The following is a 26253-nucleotide window of genomic DNA, read 5'->3' as shown; positions in this document are numbered from 1 at the left end:
AAACACCACTTCTAGCTAACTGTGTCCTTATATTACCCCATTGCTGCATACAAATGCTAACAAATTCATCCTCACAGCACTCCTATACGGTAGGGAAGCATTATTAACACCACTTTACAGACAGGAAACTGAGATGCAGAGCGACTAACAGCCTATTTCTGATACCCTCTGTGGGACTTCTTTTGGGGTAAGGTGCTACTCACAGGGAGAGAGGGTGTCAGAATGCAGCTCTAAGTGACTTGCCCAAGGTCCCAGGGAGCCTGTGCCATAGCTCTGAATTCAATCCGGCTCTCTTGAGCCCTAGTGCAGCGCTTTAACCATGAGGCCACCCTGCATAAATTGCATGGATAACACAATTTACTATGCCCTTTCTTGTGTACACTGAGCACAAATTTGAAATGCTTGTGCAAATGACATCCAACATCAATGCATAACTCCCTCTCTCTTGGTGCTAGAGACCTCAATGAGTTAAAACTGGAAGAGCTGCTCAGGAAGGGGTCAGTTAATAATCTATATCTAAATCCCAGTCCCAGATTTTCTTTTTGAAACATGCTGCACAACTAACACTTTGACATTTTGGCAATATGATGGGGAAAAAAGCTGTGCCAGCTGACTGATGAGCACCCATCCTTTTTAATTAATTGGGTTGAAAAATGTCTTGTGTCAGTTTGAATTTAGGAGCTCATTCAGCTGTGTTTTTGTAGGATAAATATATAGAGATATATTTAACTGTATATTTGAACAACCCAGCATGAAACTCAATAAATGATAAAAATATGTTTGTATTAAAAATATATATATATATATAACATTTCTCACATATATATGGCCATTAAAGATATATAAAGTATTATGTAAAGTATAACACAGAATGCTCTGTTGAACCATTCTTATGATTTATAAACTCATAGGCTATAACACACACACACAGCTGTACAGATGTGCTTTCTAGTTTTTAACAGAGTAATATATTTGGATTGTTCTTTAAATTCAATGAATTTATTTGTCTGCCTTCTCGTAATAGAATCAGTTTTGATATACCCTTTGTTCGTGCCGTTATAGGCTTCAATCTAAGGGTTCTTTGTATTAACTTTTTAAAGTTACATTACAAAGAGGTTTTAAGATTTCCCAACAGGCTTTTATTTAACCAGGGCTTTTGATCTCAAACCTGCTGGGGCCTAGTGAAATCCTTACCAATTCTGCAGTAACTCCTCACTATTGGAATTTGAAAAGACCCACCTGAAGGATTTAACTTGCTGTATGGCTTCAGCCATCCTTTAGATTGTTCTATTCATGCAGACAGTGAGGGGGTCTAGGGCACCCTTTGTGATCCTCTAAGTAGCCTAAGGTGCCCTTTGCATAAGTTGTACTCCTAAGGAAATAAAAATCAGGAGGACACAAACCTATATACCTTATTTCCTGCTATCTTTACTTAAAGAAGGAGCACAGGGAGTCTGTTTAACATCCTTTGCTACCTAAATACCTTTTGGACATGGTAACTCAATGAAAGAACTTTCATTGCATCCATTACCCTACTGCGGTGCATAGCAAATTAGATTTAAAAGGGTACTTTTTCCCTTACAGCTATTTCTATCATTTTCTTTAAAATTTCAATTTAGTGTCTCGTGACAGAATATTCCATAATGTACTTTAGAGCTGTATAACACCAATTATGTTAACTGTGAACATTATTTCAAAAGAATTAGAGATATATTAAGTTATAGACAAACCATTGGGAAAAAGGTCAGGTTAGAAGTAGGGGGGGGAAAGAAGCTATGTGATAATGCTTAAAGCAGTGACATGAAGTGAATGCTCTTTTTTAAAAAAATCCCTACATTTTGCATAATGCACACTGAAGACATTTCTCTTCTTACTTTGTCTTCGTTATTTAGGAGGGAGTATCCATGTTGCCTTGTTGTTTTACATCTAAAGTGTCTCTGTGTAAGACCCACTGTGGAGTCGAACAGTTGTGCAGAAACATTATTTCCTCTAGCTTTGAGAAACAGCATAACATAAATACATGAAAGGCTCCTGTCTTTTTTTTATCTATAGTTTGTTACCTGATAGTCAGTATGCAGGCAAAAGACCAGTTAACAGAACAATCGTGAAAGAGTATAATAAACCATCAGCTATATTGTTCTTATGCTGCATTTTTGGGTACCTATTTTTATTAATTTCTCGAATGCACACTATACGACTGTTACTAGTATTCTGCATCAGTCTCCCAAAGTATTATAGAACAGATGAAGCATTCTTCTATTTAAATCTTTATCTTTTACATTTCAGCTTGCTGTTTATGTAAAATCTCTCCAAATGATGATGCAATAAAAACTAAACCTACCTTCTCTTTCACCTTCTCTTCTGTTTTTCTGAATTTCTAAGTATAAGATATTTAAGCCACCCATGTTATGTAGATTTGATCTAGAGGTATTTTATTTAGACGAATAAAATATCTTCTCTCTCATTTTTGGTTTTGTTTTGTTTTAAACTACATTTGCTAGAACTGTGCAAAGTTCAGCTATTTTGATTTGCAGAGATTTCTGGCAAATCTTGTTTTGTTTGCTTGAGGGCCCATGGGATCAAATCTCCATGAATTTTGAATGATCTAAAACTTCAGAGTTAAATTCAGCTAAAACTGGCTTCCATAAATCATCCACGGTCCAGCTGAAATTCAGTCTAGACCTTGTCTACACTTGGGATTTGCCAGGTACAGCTACTAAAGTGGCTGCATCATGCAAAAACTAGTGTAGAAGGGAAAGCTTCTATCTGAACCAGTGAAGCTCATCTGAAGTAAAATAGCAACTTTGCCTGAATACATTCAGGGTTTGCATTGGTGCAGTTATGCTAGTGACTGGCTACCCATGGCTGGAATTGGAACAAAACCTCTGTACAGATAAGACCTAAACTCAGCAGCCATTAACAGCCCTTGCCTCGGAGTTAGGTTTATAGCGGACTTGCAAGCAGGTAAGTGTTGCCTGGTTTGGGGTTTTAGTACACAGCTCTAGTATTCTCTAGCTTTGTGTTAGGATCTAGCTTACATAAAACATTTAGGGCTCCCAGTGTATTTCTCTTAATTTATACATGCAGCTTCAATAGGAATTACATAGATAGAATACATAGAAAAATAGAAATAGAAACACTCACCTTTTTCTTTAATAATCTATTGAAATTAAAACCAAATGTGTACAATGAGATACTGCCACTATCCATAACACCCAGTCCTGTATCTATGTATAGAACTGATACAAAAAATTAATTTGAAAATGGCCTTTCAATTAAACAGAAAATTTCATTAAAAAGTCCATTTTTGGTTAAAAATAGGTTTTTATTAAAAAAACAGAAACTCGAATACTGAAAAACTCTGTTTAAAACAGATTTCACCCACCCCCCACCCCCGCCCAGCTTTTTGGGGGTTCTCACAAGCACCTGAAAAAAAGAAAAGAAAAATTTCATCAAAACCTTCACATTTTTATTTTTAGCAATAATTTTCATAGTGGACAATAATTCCAGTTAGCTCTACCCATGAGCTATGGTGATACTGTTCTAAGGATGTTATTAATTGGACTTGCATCACCAGACTTGAATTGCGTCCAATCTTGTGTACAAACCTGGAGACCTCAGACTCAGCGTTTCAAATTGAACTCATTATTCCAAGCGATGTAAGCCACAAACCCCGGATCCTTATTCCAACTTTTTCAGGTTGGGGTGTGTGTAGTGGATTGAGGTTTCAGTAGGGAACCATCTCTACATAGTACTAAAAAGACCAACTAAAAATGTAAAGCAGGGTGGGGAAGGAGTAATTATTTATCTCTACACCCTTACATCATGATTGCATATGTGTATGTGGGGTTGTGGAGACACATGCACACAATGTAAAAAGGCACCTATTCCCAAGACTTTTATTCGCAGTATACATCCAAAAAACCCCTCCAGAAGTGCAATATTTGCATATCTCAAGAAGAGAAGAATACTTCTCTGGCTCAGGTATGCCCTTCTCAGTACATGGTATTCATTGCTGTATAATTTTAGAATATTACCAAAGGCCTGAACCTGATTTTCCGTACACACAATGACACCTTACTTTAGCCAAAGACGCAATCTCGTGGTCTGAGTGTACAGCTGGGAGCCACCAACTCTTGAAGACTATTCCCAGTTCTGATACTGCCTCCTGCTGTGACCTATGGTAAGTAACTTAACCTGTTGTCCTCAGTATCCCCAATAAAATGGGAGGCCTTAATACTTCTCTAGTGGGATAACAGTACTTAATACTTACCTAATTGGATGATAATATTTACCTACATACCTCACAGGGGTGTTGTAAGGATTAATTAGTTAATGTTTGTAAAGTGCTTTGGAGAAGGAAAGCGGCACATAGTGTAAGTGCTAAGTGTTATTATCAGAGGACAGCATCAAGATCTTAAAATGTATAATGACAGAATAAGAGATTAGAAATATTTTAAAATAAGGTGTGATTGTTCAAGGCAACACGAGATCATGGAATTAGTTTTTAGTGGTGATTTTTTTTAAAGAAGTTGGGAAAAAGAAGGGAGTGCGAAATATTCTGAAGTTTTTTTATATGTGTCCAGACCTAAATGCTTGTTATGTGTCATTTAATAAATTACAAGGAAACTCCTCTGAATTTTTTAACCTATTCTCTTATCATTTACTTTGATCTCAGTGGCCAAATTGTATTTCTAAACACTAAAATTTCTATTTCAATCTGGACAAATAAATACATTAAAAATCCCTAGAAAATATAAGCCAGTTCTTTAAAGCCAGCATTATGGGCATGAATCTCCTTTCATTTCTAATTGGGTAAAAGAGGAATAACTGCACTGAAGTTAAAAGAGTTACACCAGTGTAAAACTGCTGTAAATAACAGCAGAATCAGGTGAGTCCCATATTTCTATGGGGTCTAAGATACCACCCTGGCAGCTTAATTTTTAAAAATGCTGCTTAAAATATATTAAACTTAGAAGTTTTACATATAGATACACAAAAATCGTCATGCTTTGTATTGGATATTGTTTGTGGAATGGTGATTCATAAAGAGGTCTATTAATACACAGGTCTGATATACTGTACACAGTATTTTTCCTTTCACATAGGCAAACTTTTGTAAGATTTTTGGCTTTAATTTCTTTGTTTGTTCTTTAATAGAACTTTTAGTCCAAGAAATCAACTTTATAGATATCAAAGCACACATTTTTATATTTTTGCCATTGCAAATATTCAGATCTTTTGCCCTCTGACATTAGAGAGAATTCCCACAAATTCCTGAAATCTGTTAAAATGAAAGGCAAAGTGCTTAAATTCGCATGTTGTACATTGGCTGTTCCTGTTAAAAAGGCACTGAATTTTCATTCAGGATCTGTGCAAGAAATTTGATATACTGCTAGGCTAAGCTTCAGGATTTGGTTGGCTTTAGGACCAGTTCTTACATTTCTACATCAAGCAAACACAAGAATGGATTACACTTACAATAAAACCTACCCCAAAGCCTTGCTTATGGATATCATGTTATTCTGGAATGAAATAGAGAACATTCCTTGTAATCAAGGGTGAGTCAAGGAAAATGGCATGTAGGAGAGCAAGGCAGTCAAACAGAAAACTTGACCCAACACCAAACTCATTGTCAGTTTCACAGCTGCCTTAATGACCAATGAGACCTTAGGGGAAGCCAGCCAGGAAGTCAGGTGCTGTTGCTCGAAAGAATATGTTCCAGATTAATTGGCATTTGGTCCTTCAGCTGCTCTGCAAACCCAGTGTGGGCCCATGCGTGTTAGATCCAGTTTTGGACCACAGGAGGAAGGTGAAGTGAAGTATGACTGACATTGTCAACAGCAAGCTTATCAAGTTAGTGCTGATAATATATTTTGTATGATTGTAATAAATAGCTACTGCTTTGCAGTTGGACTGCTTCTGAGGGGAACTGGAGACAAAGAGGGGGGGCTTTTTGATAATTAGCTGCATATAGGCAGGCATAATTTACACACCTGCACACTTTGAAGTACAGTAATTTGCTAACCCCTTGATGATCAGTGTTAACATTTCCCAGGACAGAATATATTGCCAAAAATGAAGAGGACAGCAATTTCCAGTGTCTAGAGCTCCAAGAGTTAGGCTGGTGAAGGGAGGCAAAGGAGAGTGTGAAATTCAACTTATAGGGCTCAATTATCAGGTCAACTATCACAGCAGTAAGTGCACCTGGGGGTGGGCAAGGTGGCTTTATTACACCTGGCTGTCCTCTTCACCAGTCCTGGGGTTGCCCAGGAGATGGATTAGCTCTCAGCACAACTTGGAGATGTCTCAAGGCTGCTCTGAATTGAATGGACTTGTAATGGTGTGTTCCAGCCACACCCCCTCCCACTCCTGATATAGCAGTTCGTGTCTCCTTCACTGGATCCAGGAGGGCACCTTGTAGTCAGATGCACTAACTTTACACCAGCCAGTGATTCCCTCCCACCAGTTTGTCTGGGAGGATCTGGTCAGCAAGTGGTTATTTTGGAGCTAATGGGAATAATATTTGTGTTTGGTGGGGACTGTAGTAGCCAGGCCCAGGAACTAGACTAGAAGCTGGCTGGGGAAACTGGTCCTGGGGGTAGCAGGAAGATTAAGCAGCTGGGAGATCAAAATGTTTGTTCAAAGGACAGCGGGAGAGTTTGGCATCTGGAAGGAAAAGTTTGAGTATTTGAGGGGTGTTGTGAGAGAGTCTAGCAGCTCCAAAGGAGGCTCTGTGCATTGATCAGATGAGCTAGTGGGAGCGGCAGAGCAACGGAGGGGACTTGTGGAAATGTTGGGCTGCTGGAGGGAAACTGGGGAGTGTGCTGGGGCAGGATTTGGCATCTGGAATGGGTGCAGTTTGGATCCAGAAGCTTATTGAAGAAAGTTGTGTTATGAGTGTGTCTGACAGATTGGTAGAAGGGCAGTACCACTCTGAATGGGGGGAACGGGGACAGGTTAGGCAGTTAGGTCATGCTTTGCATCAGGGTCCTTACTGTGGTGAGGACTGGTCAATGTGAGTATACAGATTCTCTGTGCAGTTTTCTAAAGATTAAGAGGCTGAATGACAACCTTAATTATGAATGTCCCCGGTTTTGCTGTGTTAAATCTGACCTTTAATTTAATTTTAACCCCATCAGCTTCCTTGATATAACATTTCTATGTTCCTCGGACTTGCTATGAAGAAGGGGAATCTTTACAGGTCTGCCGTTGACATCTGCTGAGACACTGAGATGACTTTCTCTACAGAACTGCATTTTCTGGTCTCCTTTCAGTAAGAATTCTTTAGCATGCTAAATGGGTCAAAAAGTGTAGCTAGTAATGCGCAGTATTCTTACTATGGAATATCTTGGCTATAGACTGAAATCATACCAGCTCCTGGGTGCCACCCCATTGCTAACCTTATATTGGGATTCAGCCCAGTCAGAGTACTTGAATTAGAGAAAAGGGGAAGGATGGTGGAATGGTTAGGGCAGTAGTTAGGCTTTGAGAGACCTGGCTTCAAGTTGTGCTCTGTGATGCACTTCCTGTGTGACCTTGGACAAGTCAGTTAGCCCCAATATACCTGAGTTCCTCATCTGTCTACCAGGGTTAATACCCTGCCCTACCTCACAGGGGTGTTGTGAGGATAGATACATTAAATATTATTAAGTGTTCAGATACTATGATGATGAGGGCCAAAACAGAAGCAGTAAATTAATGTGGAAGGCTGGGCTCAAATCCTAGTTTGGTGGGTCTCATTCTTGTTCCCATCACAGAAGCTGTTTGTGAATGCTCCAGAAACAAATACCAACGTATAAAGCATTACCAGAAGAGACAGACATGTTCTCTATCCAGAGGAGCTTACAATCTAAAATCAGACAAGAGACAAATAGAAGCAGATGATAGTGTGTTGTGACTGGGAGCCATTGGTCTGGCAGAGCTGTATAGTGAAGCTTGCAGTGTGGTTACTTGCACTGCATCTGGCTCTTCACAATGCCATTAGTCTCACATTTTAACAAGTATTAAGTTAAATCTGAATTTCTAGTTAAAAAGAAACAATGGGATGTGTTGACACAGGTTTGCAATGATCCCTTCTTAAAAAGAAGGCAATGTTACTAAATTGGAGAGGTTTCAGAGTAGCAGCCATGTTAGTCTGTATCCACAAAAAGAAAAGGAGTACTTGTGGCACCTTAGAGACTAACAGATTTATTTGAGCATAAGCTTTCGTGAGCTACAGCTCACTTCATCAGATGCATGCAGTGGAAAATACAACGTGGAGATTTTATATACACTGATCTCCCCACTGTATTTTCCACTGCATGCATCCGATGAAGTGAGCGGTAGCTCACGAAAGCTTATGCTCAAATAAATTTGTTAGTCTCTAAGGTGCCACAAGTACTCCTTTTCTTTAAACTGGAGAGATTATCTGACTTGCCCAAGATCACACAGGAAGCCTGTGGCAGAGACAGGAACTGAATCCCAATCTTCTGAGTGGCAGCACAATACCTTACCTACATGATCATATTTCTTCTTGTTTTAGCCTTAGTGGAACCAGTTAGACAAGTTGCCCCTGAGCTGCGAAGTGTTTGCACCCTGGCTTATTGAATGTGGATTTCCTTCTGATCCCTGTATAGTGATGTGGAAGTATAAAGCTTAAGGGTGAAGTTTCCTAGTTAGATCTTCAGAAAATAGTTTTCCATTAACCATTACTTCACATTTTCCATTCCTTACCAAATGACTAAGTTTGAACAGTAAGCTCCTGCAGTGAAGGACACCTGTATTTGCTGGTCCCATTATGTGGCTATGCTGAAAAAGCTTTACAGCTGTCTAAATTAGCATAATTAAATCCATATCTATTAAAAAACCTCAATCACCTCTTTCCCCTTCACATGCAGATAGTTGCATTTGTCTAAGGTGCTAAGTAACAAAGGAACTTTTTAACAGTTGAAGACCTGGGTGAAAGGAAGAGTAATAGGATTTGTATATTGTCCCATGGTTCACCTTAACACTAGTGGAAATGATTAGTGGTAGCTGTTCTGCCTTAAGAAGTATGGCTGCATTTTGCATTTCAATTATGCTAGTACACAGGGCCGTGCATTAGAGGTGTGCATTTTACAACGTGCCCCTACTTCTATTGCTTCTTTAGCCCCCATTAATGGGGGTAAACAAAGCCTGGCATTCTGCTTTGGTCTCTTCCCCACCCATTTCTTTTTGTTTTGTTTTATGTGGTGAAGCCCCAGTGACACCAGGATAGCAACAAGGCTGCACTGTGTGGTGCTAGCAAAGAGAATTCCTCCAGATGAAAACTGACATAGGGTTCAGGGGTTAATTTCTGGAACAGGCGCATTTGCATACAAATGAAAAATGATGGAATTTCTGTTCTCCTAAATTTTCAATGTCATCAGCATCAAACAGCAGTCAGTGCTCCCTTGCTGTTTGAAGAATATTCATTACTGTAGAAGAAGGGGCACCTTGTTTGGTATTAATCTCCTCTGCAGGTCAATGGCTTAATTTGCTAAACTTCATCTGAAGTGCTATTCACTTCCTGAGTTCTCTGCTATTCTCTGTTATTTTTCATAACATGTTCTTAGTACAATTTTATGTGTAAAAGGGTACACACATCTCCAGCAAAACAGAGAGAGAGGGAGAGAATGACATTTTAAAATTTTGTCTGTTTGTTTTTGATTTGCTTTCATTAAATTCCTAAACCACTTGGCACCATCCTGTGTTAGTTGTACCATACTTTGGTGTGTCTCACAATTCATAAACATTTTTCAACAAAAATTGCTTACTTTAATGGGAAAACGTTTTTTCTTTCAAAAAGGATGCATAAAAGGATATCTGTGTTTTTTTTTGTGCCACAAGGTTATAGGGTGTCAGGCTTCTAACAAAAGGTAACAAGTTACAAAGTGATTAATCCCCCAAATAAATTCTTTTAGACCTTGTCTCTGGAAATTCTCATCTGAAAATGCAGTCACTGAGGATGTACTTAGCACTTTAGTTTTCTATCTCTTACTTCCCTATCATCCTCTATGTGTGTCCGTAAAGACCCTGAGGATCCCATTTCCCCGGTTTTTGCCCTTCATGGCTCTCTTCGTTCTGTCTGAATAGGATTATATGGGACTTTTTTCAGAGCTTGCTAGTGTTACTCCTTAATTGGCCTGGTACTCTTGGGCACGATTCTCAAACTGTGGTCTGTGAACCTCTGGTAGTCCACAGAATACTTGTTGTTGGTCCATGGAGAACTCAGTGGTCACTTGGTACTAGCTCTCCTCCTTGTTTTCAGCTACTAAAATACATTAGAAAACACCTAAAATACATTAAATTCTTTCCTAGTATTATTTTCTCTTGAAAGTAATTGCTGCTATAGCCACGGAGGTGTCATGTGAGTCCAAACAGAAGGGGAGATGGTTCATGAGATCATGAAAAAGTCTGAGTATGTTGGAACTCTTCTCCAAAATGTTGAGTATGTTGCCTCAGTGGGACCCCCACCTTCTGCTGGTGTAATAGAGAAGGGCCATGACTGGATCTCCTTTATTAACAAGAACACTAATACAACAGCATCTCACCAGAGCAGCCCCAAAAGTACTACTTGAAGTAAAAGACAGTTTTAAGACAGATTTGCTCCTGAAGCGTTAGGGATACAACGTGCAGGCTAATAGGATGCCATGAAGAAAAATGGTAGGGATTCCACTCTTCCCAGTTCTGTCCTGGATCTGGAACATTCTATGCTCAGTGCACGTAGGGTCTGTCTTTGCACAGGAGCTCGGTGTTATTCAGTACCATTCATTCCTCAGGATAGGAAGGAACTTTAAGGCTCTAGTACTGTGGCGTTCTACTATAACTTTAGACTTTGCATATAACATTTATAACAAAAGCTCTAGTTAAGGACTTTCATTATAACCCCTTGATTTCACATGCTCATGGCTAGCCAAAAATTTCTGGCTGGAATTTTTCATTTGTTCCAGTCTCAAAGTGAATGTTTTTGGAAACTGTTTGTTTTTTTCAGTTGTAGAAAGGTGAAAACACCCAACATTTTACCTGTTTTAAGTCAATATGTAATATGGTTTTTTGCTCTCAAATAAGCCACAAATGGCAAAATTCATAATTTCAGACATCCACATGGGAGGCAGGGACCCTTGGTCTAGTCTCCCTGCCCCAATCATGCTTTCATTATTTATCTACAGTGGAACATCTTCAGCAGATTGAGAGCCTACCTCAGACTGCCCAGTGGTTAGAATACTCCCCTGAGAGGACAAGAACAGGGCAGAGCGGGGGAAATAGAATGTGGGTTTCACACATCCAGGGTGAGCGCTCTGACCACTGGTCTAACAGTTGTAGGGTGATCATTGGTGCCATCTCCTCTGGCCAGATTGTGAATGGAAACAGACCCGTTAGGCATACTCTAAGCCAGTGGTGGGCAACCTGCGGCCCGTCAGGGTAATCTGCTGGTGGGCCACGAGACAGTTTGTTTACATTGGCTGTCCGTAGGCACAGCCACCCGCTACTCCCAGTGGCTGCGGTTCACCATTCCTGGCCAATGGGAGCTGTGGGAAGTGGTGGCCAGCACGTTCTTGTGGCTCGCTCTGCTTCCCGCAGCCCCCAATGGCTGGGAACGGCGAACCACAGCCACTGGGAGCTGTGGGTGGCTGTGCCTGCGGAGGGTCAATGTAAACAAACTGTCTTATGGCCTGCCAGCAGCTTACCCTGACGGGCCACAGGTTGCCCACCACTGCTCTAAGCACACCTACTGAATTAGGCCCCATATGCGATATAGATGGCCAAATGCCTGTCTTCTCCTGGTTTGGGGATCACTCTGGGGCTGAGGCACGAGACAGGTGTTTGGACACCTTGAGAGAGGCAGCAGTGAGCATGCCCAACAGCGCAAATGTAGGCACTGAGGAAACTTTTATCCTGAATAACTTAGGAACTGAGTTTAAGCACCTACAGGGTTTGACGGGAGTTTCGGGGATCACACTAGAGCCAAAATGGGGACTTAAGTGCCTAAAAGAGGGACTTAGATACCTAAGTTCTCTTTTGGATCCCAGCCTGTCTTTATATGTATTTGTACAGTATCCTGCACACTGGGGTTCCAGTTTTAAGTGAGGTCTCTGAGCACTATAACAATAATAAATAATGTCTAGTGGCAACTTGTGCTACTGTTGGGGGCTACATTATTAACTGTAGCATTAGCTTAGCTTTGTAGATAATGGGCTAGACCCTCAGGTCCAGCTAAGTGTTACTCAACATAGGACTTCAGGAGGGGCAAAAGTGACTTAGTGCCACCTTTATCCCCCGTTATCCTGGAGTTGGCTGATGCAAGTCAGAGCCAGAGCACTCTGGCCATCCCCTCTATACTGGTTGGGGTGGCATAAAGATAGTTGTGCTGGCCCTCTGCCATTTGGGGATTTCCCTGCCCCAGGGCAATTCTTGGATAGCTGGATAAGCCAGCTTTGCAAAGCAGCTGCTTGGGGAACCAGAATCTGTCTCATTATCTACAGGGAATGTTTTTAGCATAAAAAAAACTTCCGCTGGAGACAGAATTTGAATGCAGAAATATGTTCTGCTCTGAAATGTGTCTGTGCCTGCGGAGCTGATAGGCTCCTCTCTGCTTAACTTTTCTCCTGTGGAGTTTACAGTTACTGCAAGAACAAATCATGGGGCTGACAGGTGAAGCTAAGAGAGCTTGTAAAGTCTGCATTCTCGAGAATTCCAGTTTAAAGAATGTGTAAGTTCCTCCAGCAAATAATACAAACCATATAAACTACCTATACCTAAAAGCACTGGACTTTTCATGATTTCCCCCTTTTGTGTGTGTGTGAAAGCAAAACCAAGAAAAGTACTCTAAAAACTAACATGAATATAATGTTAAGGTTACTAATTAAGGGCCAGATTCTGCCACTCTTACTCCCAATGAATATAGTTCATTTTATGAATATTGCTATTGACATCAGTGGGGCTATTCACAAAATAAGGTACTACTCATGAGTGTGGGCATCAGAATCTGGCACCAAATGCTCAAAAGATAGGGGTCAGATTCTTAGCTGGTGTAAATAGTTGTAACTCTGTTGAAATCAATGGAGCTATCCAGCTATCCTGACTTGTGCCAGTGAGAATCAGGTCAAGAATAAGAAAAAGGTAAAGTTTTCATAGTTCTATTCATTTAGCCATAATACAAATGTATTGCTTTAGAAAGATGTCTATTAGTATGCTAATGTTATGTTGCTAAATATCTATACCATGAAACATACAAGATATGCAATCTGGCCAAATTAGCATAACTTTGATAACCTTAACTTTAACATTGCCTGATTTCTGAGCTTTTAAATTTGAAAACCTAATGTTACACTGACATAAGTTTTTGTAATTTTATACATACTAGAGTTGATTTTTATCGTGGGTTTTACAGCACCTTAAGCAACAAGAGAAAAAGCACTCATCTGTTTATGATAAACTTATCAGAAATACTGCAAAGTTTTCACCAGCTACGATATTTATACTGCTATGGTGGCTTGCTACAGGGTAATTCTGAGACAACAAACAGAATATTTCAAAGCCCAGATGTCCTGTTTAGACAAGGGGTTTTATATTGATTAGAATCTGCTTTCACCTAACATCATGTAGTAAATATCACAAAGACATAATTAGAAAATTTGGTACAATATTGAGTCCTAGTCCCTGTGTGCCAGAATTGTTTGACTACTGAGAAACTGGAGCTTGTTTGCATCCCAGTGTGTTGTGAAATGCAAACTTCAAAGAAAATATTATATCTCCCAACTCCAGCTCGTGAGTATCTTGGAAGTATAATACAGAAAGGCTTAACAATCCCTGCTGAGGAAAGGGCAATTTGACACTGAAACTACTGTTAAACCACCATTGAAACACTGGTAGGCAAAGAGTGCTTATTAGATAAATATAGCTAAAGTGTCTGTAGTCAGGGAGAGAAAATGCACCCAAGTCATTGGAAATATCCCAAAGCTGGACAAATGTTTATGTTTTGGATAGGATTTAAAAAAAATACATACATCTACATGTTTTCTTCATAGATTTTCCATCAGACTGGTCCCTCCCCTCACCATTTCAAAATAAAATGTTTTAGATTCGCAAAACTTCTGGAAGCCAGAGTTTTGGATGGAAAGGATTTTTTCATCAAATTATCAGTGTCTGAATTTCATCACAATCTGTTCAGCTGTTTAGGTTGCAGGCAGGCGTAAAATATCGTCGTAAGTGTGTGATTGTACTTCTTATACATATTGAAAGGGCTCTTCTTAATCTCCTTGATGAGGAAAACTCTGTAAATTATATGCATCTGTAGTCTTAGTAGCATCTAGGGGTGGCCTAGAAGCAAACAGAGAGAAAGTTCAGAAATCTGGGGGGCAAATCAGACCTTTCTCACCTGTTAATGATCACAGAACTTTTAGCAGCCCATTCTCCCCATGATAACAGTTTTGGTTTTGGAATGACCACAGTGTTTTGCCTTAATATCTTTGTCTGGTAGGCCGTTAAACACATTTATGATTCCTGCAGTGGGAAAAAAGAAAAATATTTGCAGAAGACCGTTCTGAATATATTTTCTTTAATCGTCACTTATGCTTCTGTCTCATCTTCTGCACTGGGTTAAAAATAGTACATTGGATTGACAGTTGTAACACCATTTAATGTATATATATTATTGCATATAAAAACCTGCATGAAAAGAATGTCAAGGACAAGACTGAAAGCAGCTATAGAATTGGAACTCACAAATAAGACACGTGACCCAAATACCTAGATCCACAAGGATGCTGTAGGATAATACTATATCTATATAATACAGTATCTGGTTATTATTATTAAATAATAATGATATTTTGCACTTATATTCCATCTTTAGTATATAGAACATTTAATTTCTTTACTGTCATTAATTAATCATCCCAGAACCCTTGTGAGATAGCTACAGAATGTATTTTTATGTCCATTTTTGAAGATGAATAAATTTGCCCAATCTTGCATAGCAAGTCATAGGCAGAGTTGGGGACAGACCTGAGGGATGAAATCCCACTGACTTCAGTGTATCTCATCCTTGGAGTCAGGACTCAAAGTTCCCTACTCTAACTGTTGTATGTTGAACATTTGTTGACAGTTGCTGATGCCAAGTATTAGATTAGAGGCGCTTTTACAGTAGCATTAGAAATGCCTTTAAAGAGAGTTAGGGGGAACCTCTGCCACAGAGGTATGGTAACGCTGATGTGCCACCATAGTTATGATTTTGTCAACATTTCCTTATAAACCTCTCTTTGCAGCAATTATATGGCAGCCATATTAAAAAAAAATACTGTGATTGGAACTTGGCATACAGGGATCCAGGAGGGAAATTTTAGCTTTTGGAAATAATGGGTTCTGATCACATGGACAGGCATGACATGATATGCAAATATATTCTCCATATTGCACTGGAAAAATATAACCTGTGTCACCACTATATCATGGGACAGAGGAACAGAGATATGTGGGAAGAGGGACTCTCTGGTTTATGGAAATGAGGGGAAATACTTTATTATTTCCGGATATATCTTTTGATTAATGCTACTAAACTTGTACTGAATTCTTCTGATTTACAAGGTATCCTATCGTGCTGGGGAAATGGTATGGTGTTTTTTAGCATTCCCCATGCAGATCAGATCCTCGGCTGGTGTAAATCAGTGTAGCTCCATTGAAGTCCAGTGAAGTTCTGCTGGTCCTATATCATCTTTCCACAGAAGCTTTCAGCATTTGTTAACCATTTGGAGAGTGAATGAATGTTTGTTATACTTTAAAAAGTCCATTTTGTCATACTGATCATTTTCCAGTGACAGCATGAACATAAATATCTTTAAATGTTTTCACCCAGGATATAGCTGGTTACTTTTCAGTGATTTTTAAATGTGGAATGCTTTATGCTATGCTCTATTCTCTTGGGCAGCAGTATGATGAAGGTGCTGGAATTCAGATATTTTAGTATCCTATCGATGTCTTGAGGCTATAGCAGCTGCCTTACCTTTAACCTAATAGTGACTCTTCATTATTAAGCTAAGTCAATGGACATCCCTAGTAATACTTTGTTACAGTCTCTAAATATTTCTCAGTGCATCGTCATTCATGAGTCATTTGAAAGCAGAGATGTCGGTTATTACAAATGCTTCCCAGCACTGTGTTCCAGAATATCTGATTTGGAACTTGAGTCTTTATTTCTGAATTCAACTTGGAAATGATTAAAATGCCATAGTAACTTTGGCTGTCTGTAATGTTACTAATAACTAAACTCTAAATGTAAAGCAGCTTTGCAAGAGTACTCCAGTATCATGTTACAGAGAACAGACATCATAATAAAGGTACAGTAAATTTGAAGCAACTTCATTTACTTGAACCTACAGGTTAGGTACAGGAAGAAAAAAGAAAACTATTTGCTGTTTTTAGATGTGACATTTCAGTGGTGTACCAACAGAGAGAATTTTGCTTGCAGAATTCTGTGAGCAAAACACTTCTGAGAATGTATGTATACAATTGTTTAAAAAAACCCACAAGGTTACTGACACAGATGCCAATTTGGTAGGGCATATGGAACATTTACACTTGCCTTTTTCATTCTTTCTTGCTGCAGCTGGTACTGATTTAGTATGTGAAATTTTACTAGCAGGAGTGCTAATCAAGATGGAGATTCTGTGAAGATTTAGTCATTTATGTAGGGGAGAACTATGGATATCATTAAAAAGTAGGAGATCATCTATGGGAGGAACATTATCATTATCGACCTAATTTTTAAACTAAATAGAGAAAGAATGGTGCTGTAAGTATCACTTGAATAGCCGCAAAAGTACAAGTGTTTCCTTGTAATGTTCAAGCAATCTTACAGTCACTGAACAAAGTTTTGATGAGGGGAATTTTGAATCTACTCAGACTTTGGGAAGCTGAGAACAAACCAATGGTTATTGTTCTACCATTTTTCATAGCCAAGATGATGAGCTTTTTAACATTGAGCGGGTGCGAATCGAGATGGGATCAAACCAAAAACCTGGGTCCAAATCCCAGGCCTGGGTTTGGATCACAGTGATCAGTTCAAACCTAACTGTATAACATTTGGGAAAGCTCCAATACTTACCGAGCTTTTGAAGCCCAACGTTCATGAGTGTTCAAAACCAGGCTTTTTCTTAAATTCATTATGAAGCTAAGAAGTTCAAATCTTAGATACTGATTCAGGCCCATCTATGAAAATGGCAATGAAGATTATTTTCCATGAAGAAAGTACCAAATATACATTAATTGTCCAAAGAGGGGATTTTAAATTAAATTAAAAATCATTCTAGGGATTAGCTATCCTTTCCTGCCAAGATTATTTCAGTGCAGATAGCAACAGAATCGCTTCTGTATGTTAAATATGTTGTACACATGGCTCAGTGGTAAGAAATACCTGAATAATAAAAACAGACAAACATCTCTAGCCTAAGGTAAGTAATGGTATAGTAGAAGTGGGTGAGTTTCATCCCCTGTGGAAGGCTGCCAGCTGACTGAGCCTTCAGCATCAAATTCAAGAAGAGGCATGATGGTGGCTTTGGAGTAGGCTGTGCCTCTTCCTTTACCTTTACCTCTTCCTTCCCCATGTAGGCAGAGAATTTCTTGACTACAGTGAGGACTTGGGAAAGGAGGAGGCTTAGTATGACATGCTGGGTGATAGATTGTGCTCTGAAATGCTTGGGGACTTCTATCACCAGTAAATAGATAAAAACCTGCCCGGAACTATAGTGAAATTACTCTCAACTTCTCAGGCATCAAGCTTCATATCTAGGCCTTTATGCATCTCTGCAGGCTACTACGCTTTGGTATAATAGCCACTGATTTCTGAGGCAAAGTATTGGGGAAAAAATGTCAGTTATTTCAAGAGTGCTAGGAAAAAGCCACACTGATTCTAGTTTCCAAGATTGTGCTGTCTACATCATGTCGGAGAAGTCAGCAATATTTCTCAATTCAATTTTTGTTAGATAGAAAACTATTTTTCTTTAGTTATCTAATTAACAAATTGAGTTCTGAGATTATGCCATCCTTCTGAATGGGGATGGCTGACGTTCAGAGACAGTGGGCATTTGGATAATTTCCTGACAGGTTTACTGTGCATAAATAAATACTGACAGGTTTCTGTGCATAGCATTTCTGGATTTCAACTGGACATTAGCTTGGATTTTCAAAGGAACTCAACTGAGTTAAGTGCCAAACTCCCTTTGACTTTCAATGGGATTTGGGAATCTAACTCCCTTGGGCTCATTTGAGAATATCAGCCTAGATCTTCACTGTGCTTAATTTGTAACAGAAGATGTGCTGGGGCTCAAGCAATTAGGTACCAGGGCACAAGTAACTTTTTAACTTTCATAAGTGACGTGGCAAGCCCAGAGGTGCCAGGGCTATGAATTGCCAAGCCTAGAGGTGCCAGAGCTCAGCCCTGGCAAGCCCTGCCACAAATTAAACACTGGATCTTTCAGCAGCTATTAATAAAGGTTACCAGATTACCAACATTTGTCCCAGTTTCACTTCTTGTTCTTATCATTAATAAAAAACTAAAGACCAATTTCAGAGATGGCAAGAACCAAACCGCTCACAAGTATTTTTAAAAGAGACATTGTGAACTTCATGGGACATAATTTAGCTCTCTTGTAGGATGAATAGATGAATCAACCTGCTAGTTCCAGGGACTCTAGGTATTTCAAACCTGATGCTTAGAGCACTGAAACTATCTCCTCCAGAAGCCTCAAGCTTTTAAATACCCATGTTTCAGTAGTGTAATTACAGCCCTGCTAACTACCAACAGTAGCTGCAGATAAGGGTAAAGGTTCTGATACTTGCTCATAACCAGGGAGGAGAAGTGTGAGATTTTCTCAGCCTGCCAGAAAAGAGGAAAGAGAGCAGTGTATAACTGAGAAATCTAAATACCTTTTGGTGACTGGGACATTTATATCAGATGCTACCAGCAAAACACCAAAAAGAGGGGGAAGAACAACCCTTTATAGTCACCCTAAGCAATTCAGTAAAGTTTAAACCTTAATCATTGTCAAGCCATGAAACATTTTCTCTCAACCTCCAGATGTGGCATGGCAGTTTTATTTAAGTGTTACCAAAAATACTGTCCAGTTGCACCAGCTGCCACTCATGAGGCAAGGATGGGTGCCTGCAGGATGTCACTGCTCAAATGCTATTTTAAAAGGAAATGCTAGCTACATTGGGAAAGCACAAAGAAACAAAGTGCTTGGGTAGCCAAGAGGCTGTGGTAAAGGGAAAGGAGAATCGATACCTTTTCTGTGGCCTGAACAGAACATCTGAATTCTCTCCCTTGAGGGTTCTTGCCCTCCAAATGGTTTTTTAGTGCTCACAGATACAAAAGGGTTATGAAACATAAAGGAAAAGTCATCAAGTGGTCTGTCCATTTCACTGAAAGAAATGGTGGCTGTAAAAAGCAAGCATACAAGAAGTCACTATTCTGAATGGTTAACAGAATGAGCTCATCTGTGGACTGACGCTGGCATTTAAAGGTTAGTTTTCATCAAGTTCCCATGAAGCTTTTGGCAGCAGGTGACCTCAGTGACTATGATCTTGTCTCTCACATAATTTTCATAAAAAGCTATACTGCACCTTTATGAAACTGTTTACAGAAGAGCAAGGTGCGATCACAACTACACTGAGGGGTGTCATACTCACTTCACCACAGACATGTAGACCAGTGGTTAAATATTCGATTACATGTCAGTCACAGCACATTAGGCAATCTTCCAGTCTGCCAGCTTTGCCTTGCCCAGCTCCAAGCTAAGTGTCATCAGGAGACAAGTAGCACTCTGAATTAAAGGGTCTGAAAAAAGATTATACTGCAGTCAATCTGCAATGGGAGCTTTAGTTCCAATGTAAAATGTCCCTTATTTTCAGTTCAGTGGGTTTATTTCTTTACTTCCTTGTACCTGGTGTAGTTATTTACACCTTGTGAAAGTGAATGTAAAGTGAGTGTGAAACAGTAGCATTCTCATCTGGTAGAGTTTTGCACTCACTTTGTACAAGTGTAAATAACTGCCCAAAGTGCAAGACTGTGAAGAATCAGGCCCCTATGGTCCAGCAGTGTTGCCAAACATGTTCTGTGTTTTCCAGTATAGTGGGTATAAAACTGCGTAACCATGGCTGAACGCAGTCTGGCCTGTCTTGCTTATGAATGACTTACTGAAAATATGTTAGGAGTGGAACGTAAGATCTGTGGACCTGTTGCCCATTTTGTCTAGGCCAGAAATACTCTGTATCAACTCCAAGAAGAAAACTACTTTCCAAAACATCAGCTCATGCAGAAAGTTCCAACTCAATTGGAACTCCACATAGTTTGTGCTGGAGTGACTTCTAGCCTACCAAAGTCATTCATGTGCATGTTGGGAGGCATAAGACTGGAATAGTAGGGGGTATGCCCACTGCCACCCACTGGAATCTTTGTGTCAGTTTACTTAACCAGCCTTCATCTATTTGAAACAGCTACTGGAGAAGTTAGTGGTGATATTGCCATTGTGAGTCTTGTGCTGCCTGTGCTTAACCGTCACTTCCTGCTGGAAAAAAAATTCAAAGTGAATTTGAAATGAAAGGAGACAATGCTGAAGTCACTGCGACATTCAGGAGCAGGAACATCAGCACTGTGTGGTTTCATATTCACCCTGTTTTCCAAGAAGAAGTGCAGGAGTGCCGAGACTCACAAGGCCATATCACCACTAACTTCTCAGGTGATCATGTCAAATAGATGGAGGATGTTTAGTTATACAAACGATAAGATTCCACTGGGTGCTAATAACCTCTACTCTTCCAATATTATGTTTCCCAACTTGGATGTGTGCAGCTTCAAATCTGTCCTTAGGCTCCAATACCAGAGGATTACTTGGAAGGGGAGAATATTTGACAGTGCAGCATAACTAATGACACAATAAAAGCCACACTGTACTATCAGCAAAACTGGGAGTAGATTCCTGCCATTTTAAATGCATGTGTGCATATGGCTAGGGTTGAGCATATGGTGCTCAGATACTGTACCATGGTGATGAGTGGTATGAGAACCTAAATTAATAGGACCGAGTAGGTAAGGACACTCAGGCAGAAGCAGTCTGTCTCATTATTTACAAAAGAATATGTACACAATGTAGGATTTGAAGAGTACTTCTCAGGTAGACTGCAGGGGGGATCAATTGTGGATAGCACCCTCTTGTTCTTTCCCTAAATCCCCAACCAGCGACTGCATTTGCAGAGGGCATCTTCGGTGCTGATGGCAGTGTTGTTACAGACAGAAGGACCCTGTTTAATGCAGCCTGTGATGTGCCTTACTTTTTTAAAAAAGATAAATCTTGACAGCTTGCCAAATACCACATCTGCCTCTCTTTGCACCTCAGAGGGTGAAGCCGAACAGCAAGGTGGTGAAGATGAGTAAACCTATCAATTAACAGTGTGGGGGCTACTCTCTCTCTCTTTCTGTCAAATGACTGTAGGTGATCTCCTCCCCTGCCCTTAAAAGAAGACCCACTGCCTGTTGGCTAGCTGGCAAATGCAATCTGCAACACCTGTGTGACAGACAGGCACAGCTGTAAGCATGCTGCTGTTGATCCATCTGTAGAAGGCACCACATGCCAGTGTTTATCTTAGAATCTTTAGGAGGAGCGGGTGGGGGGAAAGCATGTATTATACCGTTAAGGTTTCTTTTTTCACCACCGTTCATCTTTTATTTTCCCTCTCATGTTGGTGTTTCCCCCTCCTTCTTACTATGACTGTGTTAGTGAATACTAATGAGACAATACAACCCAAGACAATCATTGATTGAGTGAATAAATTCTTTGGGTACTGAACACCTGTGACCTGACTAACAAGGCAAGTTGAAGCGGGCTTACCTGATTACAGCTAAGTATTTTGGTTAGCACCTCTGGGTTTCCATCTCTAATTGTTGGTAATGATAACACTTGAATCATAATTTGATGGTCTAGGTTTCTCAGCTGTTTCTTCCCATGCAAAATAGATAATGGAATATTTTGCCCATGACACTGAGTCTATATTTTGTATGCGATACATCAGCATTGTGTAAATTTTATGAACAACTTCTATTATCTTTGAAGCCACAGAAACAACAAACAGTTATAATTATAGTCTGAAGATGCTGTAGTGTTTCAAATATGCCTACAGTAGTAGTATTACAATGAAAATGTTCTGTTTGCCTGCAGCTTTCACTGTGCTCAATGACATCACAATTATGCTGTATTTGAGCTGAAACTTCTGTCCTTAAACAGAAACAGCTTGTCTGAAACCTTTTAGGTCTTCCTTCTAATTTCTTTTGATTCTTCCTTGAGTTAAAACAGTCAAAATGGTGAATACAGTAGGATAGTGCATTTTTACAGGCTTTGTGTCTGGGCTTGATAACAGTAAGTTATAGGTACTTTGTGTGGTTGCATTTGGGAAATGAATGCATGTTATTTAAAACCTCTTTATGTGCATCTGCTACTTGTCAACTTGTGATCTTCTGATCCTTGAATATTTGGCAACCCTGTGATTTGTGATAATGGAATTATAAAAAAAAAAGTGATCAACAAAGACAGTACATTATAAATGTGCAAAGCAAGACTTAAGATGTTTGAAGAAAAATGAGCTTTAGAAAGGAGGTAATGGTATTGAAGAAATATTTGAAAAGTGCAAGCCTTTGGAAACAACCACATATCTTTAAATATGCAGTCAAATGTAAACATACCTGAGCCAGATCCTCAGATGCTGTAAATTACTGTAGCTCCATTGACATTAATGAAGCTGTGATGATTTATAGAAAAAAATTATTTTGTTTACCTTTCTGTTTTAAAGTGAGTTTTGTATTTTCTAACACTTGTTCATAAACATCAGACTAGGATCAGTTCTAGTCCCCAGTGGATATTTGTTCAAATAGCACAAAATTGCTGCAGTCTAGATCCTCAAAAATCAATGGGAGTTAGGCACCTAAATACCTTTGCAGACCTGATAATCTGTTCCAGAGAGATCCCCTGCTAGAATAGCTGGGTGGTTGTGCAGGTGAGAATAGGCCTGCGTGGTGTCGAAGTAACCAATGAAAACAATAGTGATGGTATAATGATTGAATAATGGAACACAGGGCAGTTCAGTAAGAAATCAGAGGAGTGAGTAAACGGCTGACCGCCATGTAATAATCACTGTGATTTTGCAGCGGTTTGTCTTTAACACAATGGAGAGACATGGTCTGCTGATTAAAGCACAAATGTGAAAGTCAGGTGATATGAGTTGTAATGCTGGCCCTGCCCCAGACTTACTGAATGACCTTGGGAAAGCCACTTAACGTTTCTGTGTCTCAATGTCTCCATCTGTAAAGGGGGGATAATAAAGAACTGATGTGAGTTTTAATTCATGGAGGTTTGTAAGGTGCTTTGAGATCCTCTGATGGAAAAACTGTCTTGAGAAGAGCAAATTACTGGGACCAGATCCTCAGCTGGTGGAAATCAGCATCATTACATTGAAATCAGTGGATTTACCCCAGCTGGAGCAAACCAGATTTATGATTTAAGGATCTGCCCCTTTATATTTACCGGGAGCTAGGAAATTGCCACCTCACTTTTAGGAAAGATTCTTCCTGGGAGCACATTGATACTAGCAGAGGACCCCAAGTTTATGTTGTATGTCCCCAGCTATGAGGAATTGTAAAGGCAAACTGTAGTTCAGTGTCAAAATATCTGCTAGCTCTTGTGTGGAAAAAGTGGAAAGCAAGTTAGAAGTCTTGGTTACCTTTGATTTTGCTGGCAAGGACAGAGTTAAATTGGTGTAACCCTCACTGTGGAGGCTGTTCTAGTGAGATAAAGTGGGAACATCTGTACAGCTTCTGTTGGTAAATTTACAGAACTGATATAGTAAAATTAGTGCAAATATTGCACATAGACCAGACCAAAAACTTTAGCACATTAAAACGAATGGACCCTCTTCTTAGAGCTTCTTTATATACAACTGGAGCCAATTAAACTAAATCAGTATAGTTAAATTGTGGAATCCCCTGTGCAACTCCCTGTGTTATATTATATTGTTATATTGTACACATTAAAGGGGCAAGGTCAACCAATATTAACCAGGTTTAAATTATTTTAAGAGAGTCCACACACAAAATTGCACTGATTTGTACTAAACTGGTTTAAGATCACACCTATAATTAAATCCACAAACCTTTGTGTATAGACCATGCCTTAGCTTCCAAACTCTCTACTGTCATATTACACGATAGACTGAGGTGCTGATTATGCCACAGATAATGTGGTTGTTAATGATCAAGTTAATGTTAAAAGCCATTACTGTGCATTGACATAACTCTTGGAACATTATGCCGGAGAAGTGCACCTTTTGTGAAGCAACAAAATGACAAAATTGAAATGTTAAAAGTTGAGTGCCCGAATTGAGCGCCTGTGAAATCATTTAGACAAGATCATTGTTGTTGCCATTGTAAAAGAGCTGGAGAGTGACCAGAATGAGAGAGAGAGAGAGAGAGAACAACACCACACACTGGAGTATCTTTACTGGAGGAAGATGTAAGCTAAATAGGATTCCCACTTGACTGTTCCCTCTTTCCAACCTGAAGGGTCTTCACCTAACAACAGAGCACCCTCCTCTGGTAGCTTGCCAAAGATGAAAGCCTGCATGGTGCTGTCTGGAGACTGGAAACTTTTAAGCAAGGCAGGGAAAGGACTCATTGCAATCTATCCCTATGTGTTGCTCTAATACAGGGGCAACAAACTTTGCCTAATTAAAGGCCACTTGCCCCAAACTCTAGGCAGTTGCACCTACCTTACATAAAATAAGTAAAGCGGTGGCCATCAGAGACTACAGACCCAGTGGGCAATGTTCCAGGTTGGTCTGAGCAGCTCAGACCTGTGGTGTTCACAAGCTGCCCTATATATTAAAGTTGAGGGCAGACATAGATCACGTTCTAAAACTCCATGAGCCGCATGCCACCCATCGGCCTCACTTTGCCCATCTTTGCTTTAATAAAACATAAAAGAACACAGAATTGCAGTAATGGCTTAGCCAACAGACAGACTGTTAAACGCCTGCAGTGGAGGGACACTTTAATGAGCAATATACTATACAACAAGCTTGTGTTAAAACATTGACCCACAACATTTGGTCCATAAAAAGAGTTACATTCACAGAGACTCCTGGCAGTGATAGTTTTAATGCAGGATCTGTGTCATGGTGTAAAATAAACAACTTCTGACAATACAGTAAATAGACAAAAGCAACAGCGGAAATCTTTCCATATAAAACAATGAGCACACGAACAGCTACTATTAAATAATGTTCATGTTGTTAAACAAAAAAAGCACAATGGCACAGTTTTAATGTAGAAAAATAATGTAAGTCCTTTGACATGTCAATAAAACTGGGCACCTATCAAGTTCTTGTGCTGGTGCCCATTCATGGAAAAATATTGAAGGATATATATTGCATGATGTTTCTACTGTGTAGTTGCAATCAGACCTGGGTTTGTGCTGTGCCAAAACTTTAATATTATTGTAATGGAGCTTTTGTTTGTGAATTTTTACATGCCTTTAAAAAAAATTCTGCAGCACAGAAATATTGTTGTAGAGTCATTAAATTTCCCACAGTGTTATAATAAGATCAGATCCATTTTCTGCCAGTGAGTTTGGCTGTGTTAGCAGCAACAAGATCCAATATAATTAGGGATAGGCAAACTCAGTCTGTAATATTCACTCCATCTCAAACCTTTTATTTTTGTTTTCAGGTCTGGAGGAGTTAATACAAGGACATTGTGCCCACTTTCATTTTCCCTCTCCTGAATTCACAACACTTCTTCCCTCCAACCCTTCAATAGACTGTGAAGACTTCACCACTCTTCCTCTTTGTAACCCTCTAAATGGCCTGCAAATTTTTCTGATAGGATTCTATTTCTCTCCCGATAACTCTCCAGTAAGCTGTGGCACCTCCCCCAAAGATCATTCAATGTGTTCCCTGCCTCCTATAACCCTCCAACTCAGAATATCCTGCTCTGGGTTCACTAGTCCCACATGGTATGGGATCTGAGCACATAACCAAAAAGTGCATGAAATTGGAATTCAGCAGGGGCCAGGGCCAATGTGTAGATTCCTAGTAATGCTAAATTCTGCGTGGTATCTACAATGGTGGGATAGATGTTTTAAGGACAGGAACCTATTTGTAGGTCACAAACTGGGAGAAAGATAGGACCTATATATCTGTCTTATCTATTCT

General features: G+C 39.6%; 1 protein-coding gene across 2 annotated transcripts in view; it reads left to right on the top strand.

The window, feature by feature from the left end:
* QTMAN (queuosine-tRNA mannosyltransferase) overlaps positions 1-26253 on the top strand; it is a 364313-nt gene that overhangs the window by 299956 nt on the left and 38104 nt on the right. The gene's annotated exons all lie outside the window — the stretch shown is intronic.

The sequence above is a fragment of the Caretta caretta genome, chromosome 11, assembly GCF_965140235.1.
Source record: "Caretta caretta isolate rCarCar2 chromosome 11, rCarCar1.hap1, whole genome shotgun sequence".
NCBI lineage: Eukaryota > Metazoa > Chordata > Testudines > Cheloniidae > Caretta > Caretta caretta.
The sequence above is the reverse complement of the archived record's forward strand: the minus strand, read 5'-3'. Positions and strand labels throughout refer to the sequence as shown.